The sequence below is a fragment of the Acromyrmex echinatior genome, chromosome 9, assembly GCF_024713525.1.
Source record: "Acromyrmex echinatior isolate Ae372 chromosome 9, ASM2471352v2, whole genome shotgun sequence".
NCBI lineage: Eukaryota > Metazoa > Arthropoda > Insecta > Hymenoptera > Formicidae > Acromyrmex > Acromyrmex echinatior.
This window is the reverse complement of record NC_141860.1, coordinates 13,026,945-13,037,697: the sequence shown is the minus strand read 5'-3', so window position 1 is coordinate 13,037,697 and position 10,753 is coordinate 13,026,945. Positions and strand designations below refer to the sequence as shown.

At 30.5% G+C, this 10,753-nt stretch overlaps 1 long non-coding RNA gene across 1 annotated transcript in view; it reads right to left on the bottom strand.

Annotated features, from left to right (window-relative positions):
* Window positions 1-2,606: 2,606 nt before the first annotated feature.
* The window catches only part of LOC147908642 (uncharacterized), a 38,805-nt gene continuing 30,658 nt past the window's right edge, over window positions 2,607-10,753 (bottom strand). Inside the window, exons 2-3 of the long non-coding RNA XR_015546176.1 lie at window positions 5,062-5,209; window positions 2,607-4,970 (exon numbers count right to left, since the gene is read on the bottom strand). This is a non-coding gene — a long non-coding RNA (uncharacterized LOC147908642). The remainder of the gene's footprint in view (window positions 4,971-5,061; window positions 5,210-10,753) is intronic.

Below are 10,753 nucleotides of genomic sequence, written 5' to 3'. Positions count from 1 at the left end.
TTGAAAAGTTAACTTGATAACTGATATAGAAAAAAAAATGTAATTAAAAATATAAAGAATATAAATATAAATCAAAATCACTCATATAATAATAATAACAATAATAATAATTGTAGTGAATGCAAATAATAAAGATGTACCAAGTAATACATATGTAATAAATAGTATAAAGATATTAATTGCAGACAAAAAACCAGGCTGCAGCTTAATTTGATTTCTAATCTGAGTATATACAATATACTGATAATTTTGCAAGAAAAATACGTAATTTATAAACTGAGAACAGCGTGTAATCTTGTTGTTTTAATAAATTGCTTTATTAAAGTGCTACTTTTATTAATATTAACGTTTTTTTTCTTATATTAAGGGATATAAATAAAGATAATAAATAAGATAATAAATAAGTCAAATGAACTCCAACTATTCTGTTCATCTATATAGGTCTATATATACAGTGTCCCCAAATTCGCACATTCAGAATACACAACATGATGACACTTTATGCTAAAACAAACAACTTTTTCCTTTAGCAAAATTGCGTCCAATAAATTTTTGTGCTTATTTGTTAACTTTAACTGCTCTCCCGCAAAAAGTACTTATCGCAATTTTGTTAAAGGAGTTTTTTATGCTAAAACGAACAATTTTTTCCTGTAGTAAAATTACATTCAATAAATAATTTTTGTATAATTTCAACCTGCTCTCCTGCAAAAACTACTTGTCAGACGCAATTTTACAAAAAAAAAAGTTGTTTATTTTAATATCATGTCCTATACTCCGCGCGAATTGTGGGACCTCCTGTATATATATATATATATATATATATATATATATATATATACGGATTTTTATTTTTACTCTTTTTATTGTTCTTAAATTAGAATAAATTGTATCTTGTTTCCACTTTCCTCAAGTGATTATTATATTGCCATTCAAAATATTGCCGTGTATATATATATCAATATATATATATATATGTGTATGTGTAAAAGTATACAAGTGTTCACAATATATTGAGCTCGTGTGTTCTCTAAACTCAAATTACGCGAATCAATTTGCCCTTATGAATTAAAATTCAATTAATTAAATTATATTGCAGAGACATCTCATTTTAAAACAAGTAATGAAACACGATAAAATTATTGCTCTAAATACCGATGTTCGATTGATCGCGTGACATTGAACATTTGCGCGAATGTGAGAAAGAAGCAGGGAGTGCACGATCGAACGATCCGTGAGATTGTAGATATCGAGATCCGGTGTGCAGATTTCTACTATCTATCCATCGGATATTTCCTCTAGAAACGAGAGAACATATTTCAGAAGTCGCACGTCGGATAAGTCGAGCATAATCGCACCATGGAACCGGTTGCGTTAATGGTGCTGTAATAATAATGTCCAAAGTGTACGCACGCACAACGGCAAAGGTCGTTTGTATTATACAAATGGTAAGAGTAATGTCACTGAGGCGCAATTTAGTACAGTAATCAATAAAAATTATCCAATTATCAAAATCCGAATAATCACCATTTACTTTCAATTAAAAGAATGAATATACTTAGCTGTCCTTTGTCGGAAGGAATCATTAATCTTCCAAAACTAATTCAAAATCTGTAACTGATGTTGATTTGTAAGACTCATATACGCTTAAATAATATATATTTTATTGACTAAAAGTCATTAATTAATTTCCAGGAATCAAAATAATATAATTCATATAAAAGAACAAATATCAATTTTATTTTAATAACAATAATTCAAATTTACGGATATAATATAAAGAATATATTTATAATATATTGAGTAGATTCAATATGTTGACCTTTGATCGTCAGTTTCGGAGAGTTAAATTCTCTCTGATTGATAATCTTTATGTTTGTTTTCGATTAAAATTATTCTTATAATACTCAAAAATTCATAGATCGATTATCTTTTTCAACCCGAGATTATATTTATCTCATCAAGAACGATTTGGTTTCTGATGAGATAAATTGAAGTCAATTTAGGAAAGAGATCAACAATATTCGACAGGGTAATCACTTATAATCGTGGGACGGTGTTTCTGATCAATATAAAATCTATGGAATCCCCATACCTAATCCGATAATTACGTAATGCAATCACTCATATGAGAAATTATTGTGTAATATTAGATAAAATCGTTTACCTACCAAATGACTTTATATGTAATGAAGAAAATAATTTGTAATCAGATAAAATCAAATATGAAATCAAATGAAATGATATAATCTATGGGACAATATTTCAACTAATGGTTACCCCCTCGCACTTCGTCTATCATTCCCTATTATATCGTATCTTTCCCTGGAATAGATGTCTACCTAATGATGCAGCGAGTGATCATACACCCAATTTACCGACACCGTGCTGCACCACGCCGCGACATTCCGCCAGCTCACGAACTCCGTTATATAACGGCTTAATTACTCTGCCCCATTTTCGTGAAGCATTGTCTCGAGGGGGCACTTACTTTCGAACCTCGCGCCGCGCCGTCGAGCGAAGCGCTTAGGAGTTTAGGAACGATTGCAACCGCACGACCGCACTCTCGACGGCCACGTTGCGCAACGTTCCCTTGCGCATTTCATTTTTCTCTTTTTGCCTTTTTTTCGTCGATTTACTGTTAGCCAAAGCAATCGGAAATGCAGAGACCCTAGACTCTCCCTGTTGCAAAACGTTGCGCGAACTGTTTCCTATCGGAATTCGTACGACATCGAGGAAATGCGGTCGTAATTTCCGACACGTCAACGTTTCTTTTCCGGAAAGATTAGTCTAATAGAAAACGTACGAAAAGGAGAGCATAAATGATGTATTTTATGATGTATTTTAGTCTAATAGATTTCCTGACTGATTACGATCGATATGAATTTTATCTAGAAAAACTTTTGAAAATCCATAAGCGAAAACTTTTGTTTAAACAAGGGAAGCTTAATAAATATTGATCATTTTAATCATATCTTATCAATCTTTTTCTTATTATTGAATATAAACTATGTCTAATGGTAAACATATAAAATTAAGCAATAGAAATATTAATAAAAAATCCCAGATTATATGTTCTTATTTTGTGCATATTACAAACATCTTAAAAAGTTAGATACAGTTGATATAATTTTTTACCGATTTATGAAGAGGACGATATAATATAACAATATATTTCATTCAATATTTTTATGTTCAATGTTTTTATATAGAAAATTTATTGTTGAATATTTTTGAATATTTACGTTTATCATAAATATAAATTATAATTATTATAAAAATTAAATTAATAACATTTTTATTAAAAAATCTATCGTGTTTCCTATTACTATAAAATTTTTTTAATCATTCTAATACGATTTGACAGTTTATTTATTTATTATTCGTTTAACGTATTATAACTTTATGGCTATATAATTATTTCTGTAAAAAAAAATAATAAATCAGATATACCTAATCAGTAAATTATGTACGGTGGCAAATTTATATTAAGCATGTTAAGCGTGAATTCTTAAATTGTGTTATTAATCGTATTATTAATTTATTTTTTCTGTTTCTTAATATGTATAGATTTTAGACAGTTATATTTTTTATTGTTTTCATTCGCAAATTTATCATTTTTAACAAAGGTATACTTTTAGAAATCGAAAGTGATATAGATTTTGCTTAAATTCTTTTATTATTATTATATAAAAAGGCTTATAATAAATTAATTACTTTCTTTTTAAAATGTTAAATACAGTCAAAGATATAAGAGCGTAATTAGCAATTCTCTAAAAATAACCTTAAAAAAACACTATATTAAAAATTAAAATTATTTTAAAAGTACATTATATTCATTAAAATGCATTTAATTATAGCATCCAATTATCATTATTATTAATTAAATTTGTCGTCGAAACATGCTATTGACGAGATTTTCGGCTAAAGTTTTTTTCGTAAGAACTTTCAAATCTTCCGAATGTGCCAAAAAATTACTTGAAAATAAATATTCATATTTTTTAAAGTTTCATAATCGATTAGATATTTTTAATCGGATTTGCATCCAGAGATTGGAAAAACCATCGATCAACATCATGTTTATATTTGTGAAAATTTCATAAAAAATATGTCTCATGGAAAACATGATGGCAAGCTATAATTAATGATAATGGTAATTAAATGTCATAACTAAGTGCATTTTAATTAATGCAATGTACTTTTAAAAAATATAATTTTAATATACTCGATTTTTATTCAGAGAGCTGCTGACTACGCTCTTATGCCACTAAATATATAATAGTAAATTAAATATACAGTTATAATTTTTAATAATAACTTGTGCGTAAATTAGTACTAAACGAAAAATATTTTAATTAATAATTTTAACTTTCTCTCTCACATCAGTAAATCCTAAATTTTGCATGTAATTATATAATGTAAAAAATAAAATGATAAAAATTTACTTAATTAAAAAATATATAACTTTCCTGAACTGAAAATTATCGAAAATATATATACACTTCAAAAGAGATTTAACATATAATAAATATAACTGTGTGTAACAATTATGCTTATTGTAAAATTTCTGACTACCCGCAATCTAATCAGATTCGAAAAATATAAAAATACTATGTGTTACATCCGGAATTAAATCTATAATTCCTGGTCTTTGATAATATTTCTACAAAATCAAACAAGTCTATCGATTCGCATGCAAAATTAATGGCTTGTTTATTCACGTCGCCGATAAAAAAAAAATACATAAATCGCCAATGTTGCCGAACAACAGAGACTTCCAGGAAGATACTTGTGAGATCTACGAAGCTCTGTATGGCTATGCACGGACAGGATGTATCGCGGTCGACAATTATAAATAGAGATACCCGTCACATCCTGCAAGAATCTGCCTGCGCATCTCCTCCCCGGGAAAGCCGGGCGTGGGTGATTATCGTTGATTCATCCTGTGTGGTTTACAAATCGACGGAGTATCCCTGCGCAGAAGGAAGACGGTTATAGTATCCTGATTCACTTCCAGGACAACGTGCGGTTTACTTCCGAGTAATAACTACTGCATTCTCTTACCGTTGTAACTATATGCCTGCGTAATCGCAATCTTTCTGCTCCGTCGTTTCCTCTCGCTGCGTCATTATCGGACGACGTCGGGATGATTAACGATGTCATCGACGAAGCCCATCATTTGACCGTTCAATCCAACACTTTCCTGTACAATCTGCATCGAGAGGTCAATGACGTTCAAAATCTTTACGGACGTGACGCAGATAATTTTAATCCGAAACAAAGATAATTTATATCGAATGAACAGTAAGCGCTAAATATATAGTTGCAAACTTTAAAAGATTAGCGTGATGTCGATTACTTTTGTAAAATTAACTTCATCATAATTCACGTTTGAAATTTTTACATTACGTTCGCTAATCTTCAATTTTCATGACGAAGATGCAGTGATTACCATAAGTTTAATGAGCAATTTTATTGTATTGTTCAAATACGGAATATATATAAATTACGTAAATATCTAGTATGTACAAATATTTAATTTATTTTAACATTTAAAATATCGTGTCCTTAAATTGATTATAATAAGAATTTTATTAACTCTTTCTTATAAAAAAAATTAATTTTAGATACAGAATCATTGATGAAACGAAGAATTTCAGAAATGATACACATTAAAAACCAAATAAGTGGGATCAATAAACAAAGTGATACTGAAGGTTTGCCTGATGTTTATCTTCTTCTTCTAAAGAAAGATCTCCCTCGCACTTAATAAACAATTCTAGAAGTTTCTAAACTATTTGACTCATGGATATAAATAACCGAAAAATATGTGATACGACCAATAACAACACATAGTGTCACGACAAATTTCTATCTGTGAAATAAATATACTTTTAATTCATCGATTATTTTGCTGTAAAATAGGTAGTTTCCTTTATTTTATACTCCGTTTTAAAAGATATTAATAATTAAATAAATTATTGTAAATTAGAATCTGGAAATTCTCGTTCTACACTTTTTACTACATGACTTCTGACGTTCTAACATTATTATATGAAGCAGCGTCGCTTTGATGCAAACACGATCTTTACAATTATAACACACGAGGGTTGAATTTGATTCCAACTTGATGTAACTCTGCGTCTTAAGAATATTATTAATTTTACTGAAGATGGCCAGATTGTGACCGAAACGTTTAATGTTTTTATTGTAATTCGTAATGCAAGAATAATTAAATATCATTAACTACATCTTGTGCTGTGGTTCTTTATGCTCTTTCTTTTCATATCTTTCTTATAAATTGAAAAACAGATTGACAAAGATATGTGTGTGTATGTGTGTATACACAATTATACACACACAGTGGCTGGCAAAAGTTTCCGGTATAAATTTACAATAATCTTTGCCAATCCATTTTCAATTTATTAATTTTATATATATATATATATATATATATATATATATATATATATATATAAAACGGAATTATTATTTTACATTTTTTATTATAAATTAAAGAGCTACTAATAAATCTAATCTCAGTTCTTTTGATTTCAACACCGAATTGTGATGCTTTCTCCGAAACACACTAGATAGTTTTTAACTACTCTTTATTGCCGTTACTCAGAACGCGGTATAATTAAAACAACCACATTATACGCGAAGATGTAATCAAGCGCCTTAACTTAGCCGCAAACAACATGCGTTTTAATTTGTACGCATTGGTATTTCAAACCGCCACAGGTTTACGATCGAGAGCGCGTATCCACTCGCCGATCGCCGCCTTTCGCGGAGAGGGATAATGTTTAATTGAGTGCACTTCACCGTGATTAACATGAATATTGACCGGGATCGCACACGGACTCTCGCGTTTGAGCGCGCATACAGCTCGGCAATAAACATGATTACGGAATTGCTCAACGTGCCAACATGCCACTGCTCCGGAGCTCGATTTACCGTTCCGTCCGTTGCTCAGCGAATCGGTCATTTCAGAGACGACATAATTTTCGAGACTAGAAATAGATTGTAATAAAAAGTATTTCAAAGCTGTGGACCGATTTTTCTTAAATCTTTAAGTATAATAACATGTCTAATTCCTTAAGGGGATACTAAAATCGTCTGCATTTTCGTAAAGGATTTTTGTATGTATTACTTTTTTAAAAAATTTGGAAATTAAACTTTTTCGAAATTAAACATTACACATTAGTGTGTATTAGTCTGGTGAAGTTTATGTCAAGAACGAAAAATTTTTGAAATGAGATCTTTCCTAATTCAATATGGTGCTTTCCTGTTTCAATGTGGCGCTTACAGCTGTCAAATCGTGATATTGTATAAGAGCTTTGTAATCTGTACTTTCGAAATTGGAGACTTCAGACTAATAGATCGCACATAGATATAACATAGAATTATTAGAATTAGACTTATTGTTTATATATAATATTTATTTACTAAGATTTATGCGTATGGGTGCATTCTTTTAGATATCCGATTTGACAGCCGCTGTGAATCTGCCGATTACGTAATTGATTTGAAAAAACGGAATTTTGCGCTCGTACATTTTTAAAGCGCGACAATTTAAAATCCGCAAATCTGCATTAAATTAATTATCTTTAATTATGTCCATTGCTAAAAAAACTAATTGCAGCAAGAACTGCTGTATCCAATGCCTTAAAAAATCCTATGTGCGTGCGATGTGCTATTGATGTAGTAATATGAAATGATATTATCATATAAATTGTATATAAAATCCGTAAAACAGCGATTCACAAACATTCTCCCAGAATTCGGCCTTTAGTTTAACATTAATGGCTTTGATTCTTTGCAACTCAAATTAATCACTGAAACAAACTACAAAAATAATAAATCTTTTATATATATAGAACATTACATCTCAATAACCGTTACTTATTTAATATATTTAGCTTTGATTAATATTTAAATTAATATTTATGTTAATATCTGAGAATAATTAATTGATACTTGTCACAAGTACTATTAACGCATTGTTTCAAATTATGGTATAATATAAGATTATTTTATTCAGACAAAGTCGAAGGGCACGATATGCTAATTATCTTATCGCACTCTACATTTTTGCTATCCTGACATAAATCACAGCAACTATGTGACTCAGCTATATACGGTTGAATAATGCATTCTATAAAAGCTATACTTTTTAAAAATACATTATTACTCATGATTTTTATTAATAATCGCCTTGAAAGGTCACCCCTTTACCACCCTATCATAATATTGAATTATAATAACGTACTTTTACCTTATACTTTTACATCAAAATAAAATCGTTGGAAGTCGTCCTTCAATTTAATATCGACATCAGAAATGTAAATATAGATACACAGCAATGATTTATTCATAGAAGATCAATTAAAATTACTGTAATAAAAAAAACATGATAGTTGACAGAAATATTAATATCATTATAAACATGCGATAATAGCGATAATATCTTTAATTAATTTAATTCGATTCAAGCATTACATATTATTTTAATAATATTTTTCTTTTTAATAAATAAACGAATCCTGATCAATGATAAAAAAAAATTCATGTTGCAATGAAATTCTTATGGAATATATACATAACAGAATAATTCTTCATATGAATTATAATAAAAACATCGATCGCAATGCAGACCGAGACTCCTTTCGCATGCACTATGCTTGCGAGGAATCGCCTAGAGGTCGAGGCCCAGAGAATCGTGAACGGACGTACCGAAAGCGAAAATCGATTATCCGATCAGGGAGAGGACGGGGGAACGGAGACCTGATGACCGATGACTAAGCGCGAGGAACGCAGTTGCGATCGATGCGCAATGGTCGACCAGTCCTGCTCTTTGGAACTTAGGCGAATCGCCGAAGTAGGCTGTTATTTAACGATTTTAGTGAAACGTTCGCATTATACAATCGGCCTAGATCCCGGAGTCACGGAGCGTCACGGATCGTGAACGCTGCCAAGCCAGTCGCGACGATTGCCTTCACCGCGGAGAGCACAGACACCCCGTTTCGTCCTTTGCTCCACCATCTGATCTCCTCGTGTCAGTGTGTATCTGCGCAAATTAATACGTGCACAGACAGCTTTTCCACGTGAAATAAGATTCATTTTCACTGAGGAACTGTCGTTAGAATGGTTGTGCTTTTCTAGCCACCTTTGACTAATTTATTTGTATAAGTTTATGTTTATGCTTTACATCCTAAATATAATTTAATAGAAACAGAAACATTTTACTGTGTTCATGCCATTTGCAAAAAAATTATTTAAAAAATAGGTGAAGATGTGAGTAACTAGGTTAATCTTTTTTTATAAGAATTTTAAATTAATTCAGATATATTGACGTTTGTAGCCATCGTTTTCATTCTTATTTGTTTTCATTGTTAATTAATTATTTTATTATTATCATAAGAAATGTAATTATAATATATCTTTTAATCGTTAATGTGTTCTTTCAATTTCTTTGTTACACAAGTGACAAAACTGTCTCGATTCCACAATCTCCATTTCGCATGGCGACTTCTCTCTCTCTCTCTCTCTCTCTCTACATATACATACATATATTCACTCACATATACAGCTAGTTATACAATGCTGTAGATCTCCATTCATTTCCATCTTCCATGCCGTACATCCATGGAAAGAAACATCGTCGATCCCACGGAAAGACGAAGCCGCACAACTCGACAGTAAAAAGTATTTGGAAAGTGACATGATGTAGTCACTTCCGGTCCTTAAAAGTTCTTCACGAATGGATCGACTTATCTCCAAAGACATCACTTTTTTTATTTTAACACGTATATTTCTCAGAATTGAATTGAAAGTATCATACTTACATGTGCAATAAAATAATTTCAAAGTGAATTCGTGAAAATTTTTAAAGAAAATTTTAATGAAAATCCTTAAACACTCATATATATATATATATACATACATTCACGTCTATATTTTACGGAATTAAAGTTTCATGAAATAGACTAAGTTTCTATCAACAAATATTTGACATTGGATACTGTTCTCTTTTCCATAATTTTTTCAATAAATATCTTTACAATTAATTTCAGATATTATTTTATATTTTATTAAAACTTTTTAAGTTAAATACAAGATAAGTTTGTGATATTTAATCTTCGTACAGACTATAAGTTACTTAGATTTGCAATTGCTTAAGAATTAAAAATGTTTCTTTCTGAGACTTCAAAATGTAATTACATTGTACTCAAGTTTCATCATAATACGGTCTCATTATCCCTGTGATACCATCAATAGCAACAATGATGAACATCACGAACGAGCTTCCTTTTTCGGCGATTTCCTTCTCCCTGCTGTAGCGATCACGCGAACGATCATTCACGCGAATTCATTTTTTTATTCTTTCCAAATCGCAGCATCCAAACGGTCGCCTGTCGAAATGTATTCGGTTTCCGCGAAACGGACGCGAGCTGCCTTGACGACCTATTTACTCGAAATTCCTCGCTGTTACATCTTCTATTAAGAGAGAAAGAGAACTAGAACCGGATTCGTAGGTAGATGTTACGCAATATCTAAACGACATCGAAAGCGTCCACCTCATCGAAGATGTCTTCGATAATATGCGAATGAAGTGGCTACGAAAGGGAGAGTGGAATCGACATACTTTCTAATTTTTCAATTTTCATTTTCAATAATTACGAACAAAAATGAATAAAACACAAAAACATATGGAAATATTTTTTAATTGAACCTTAATTTGTCAATACTTATA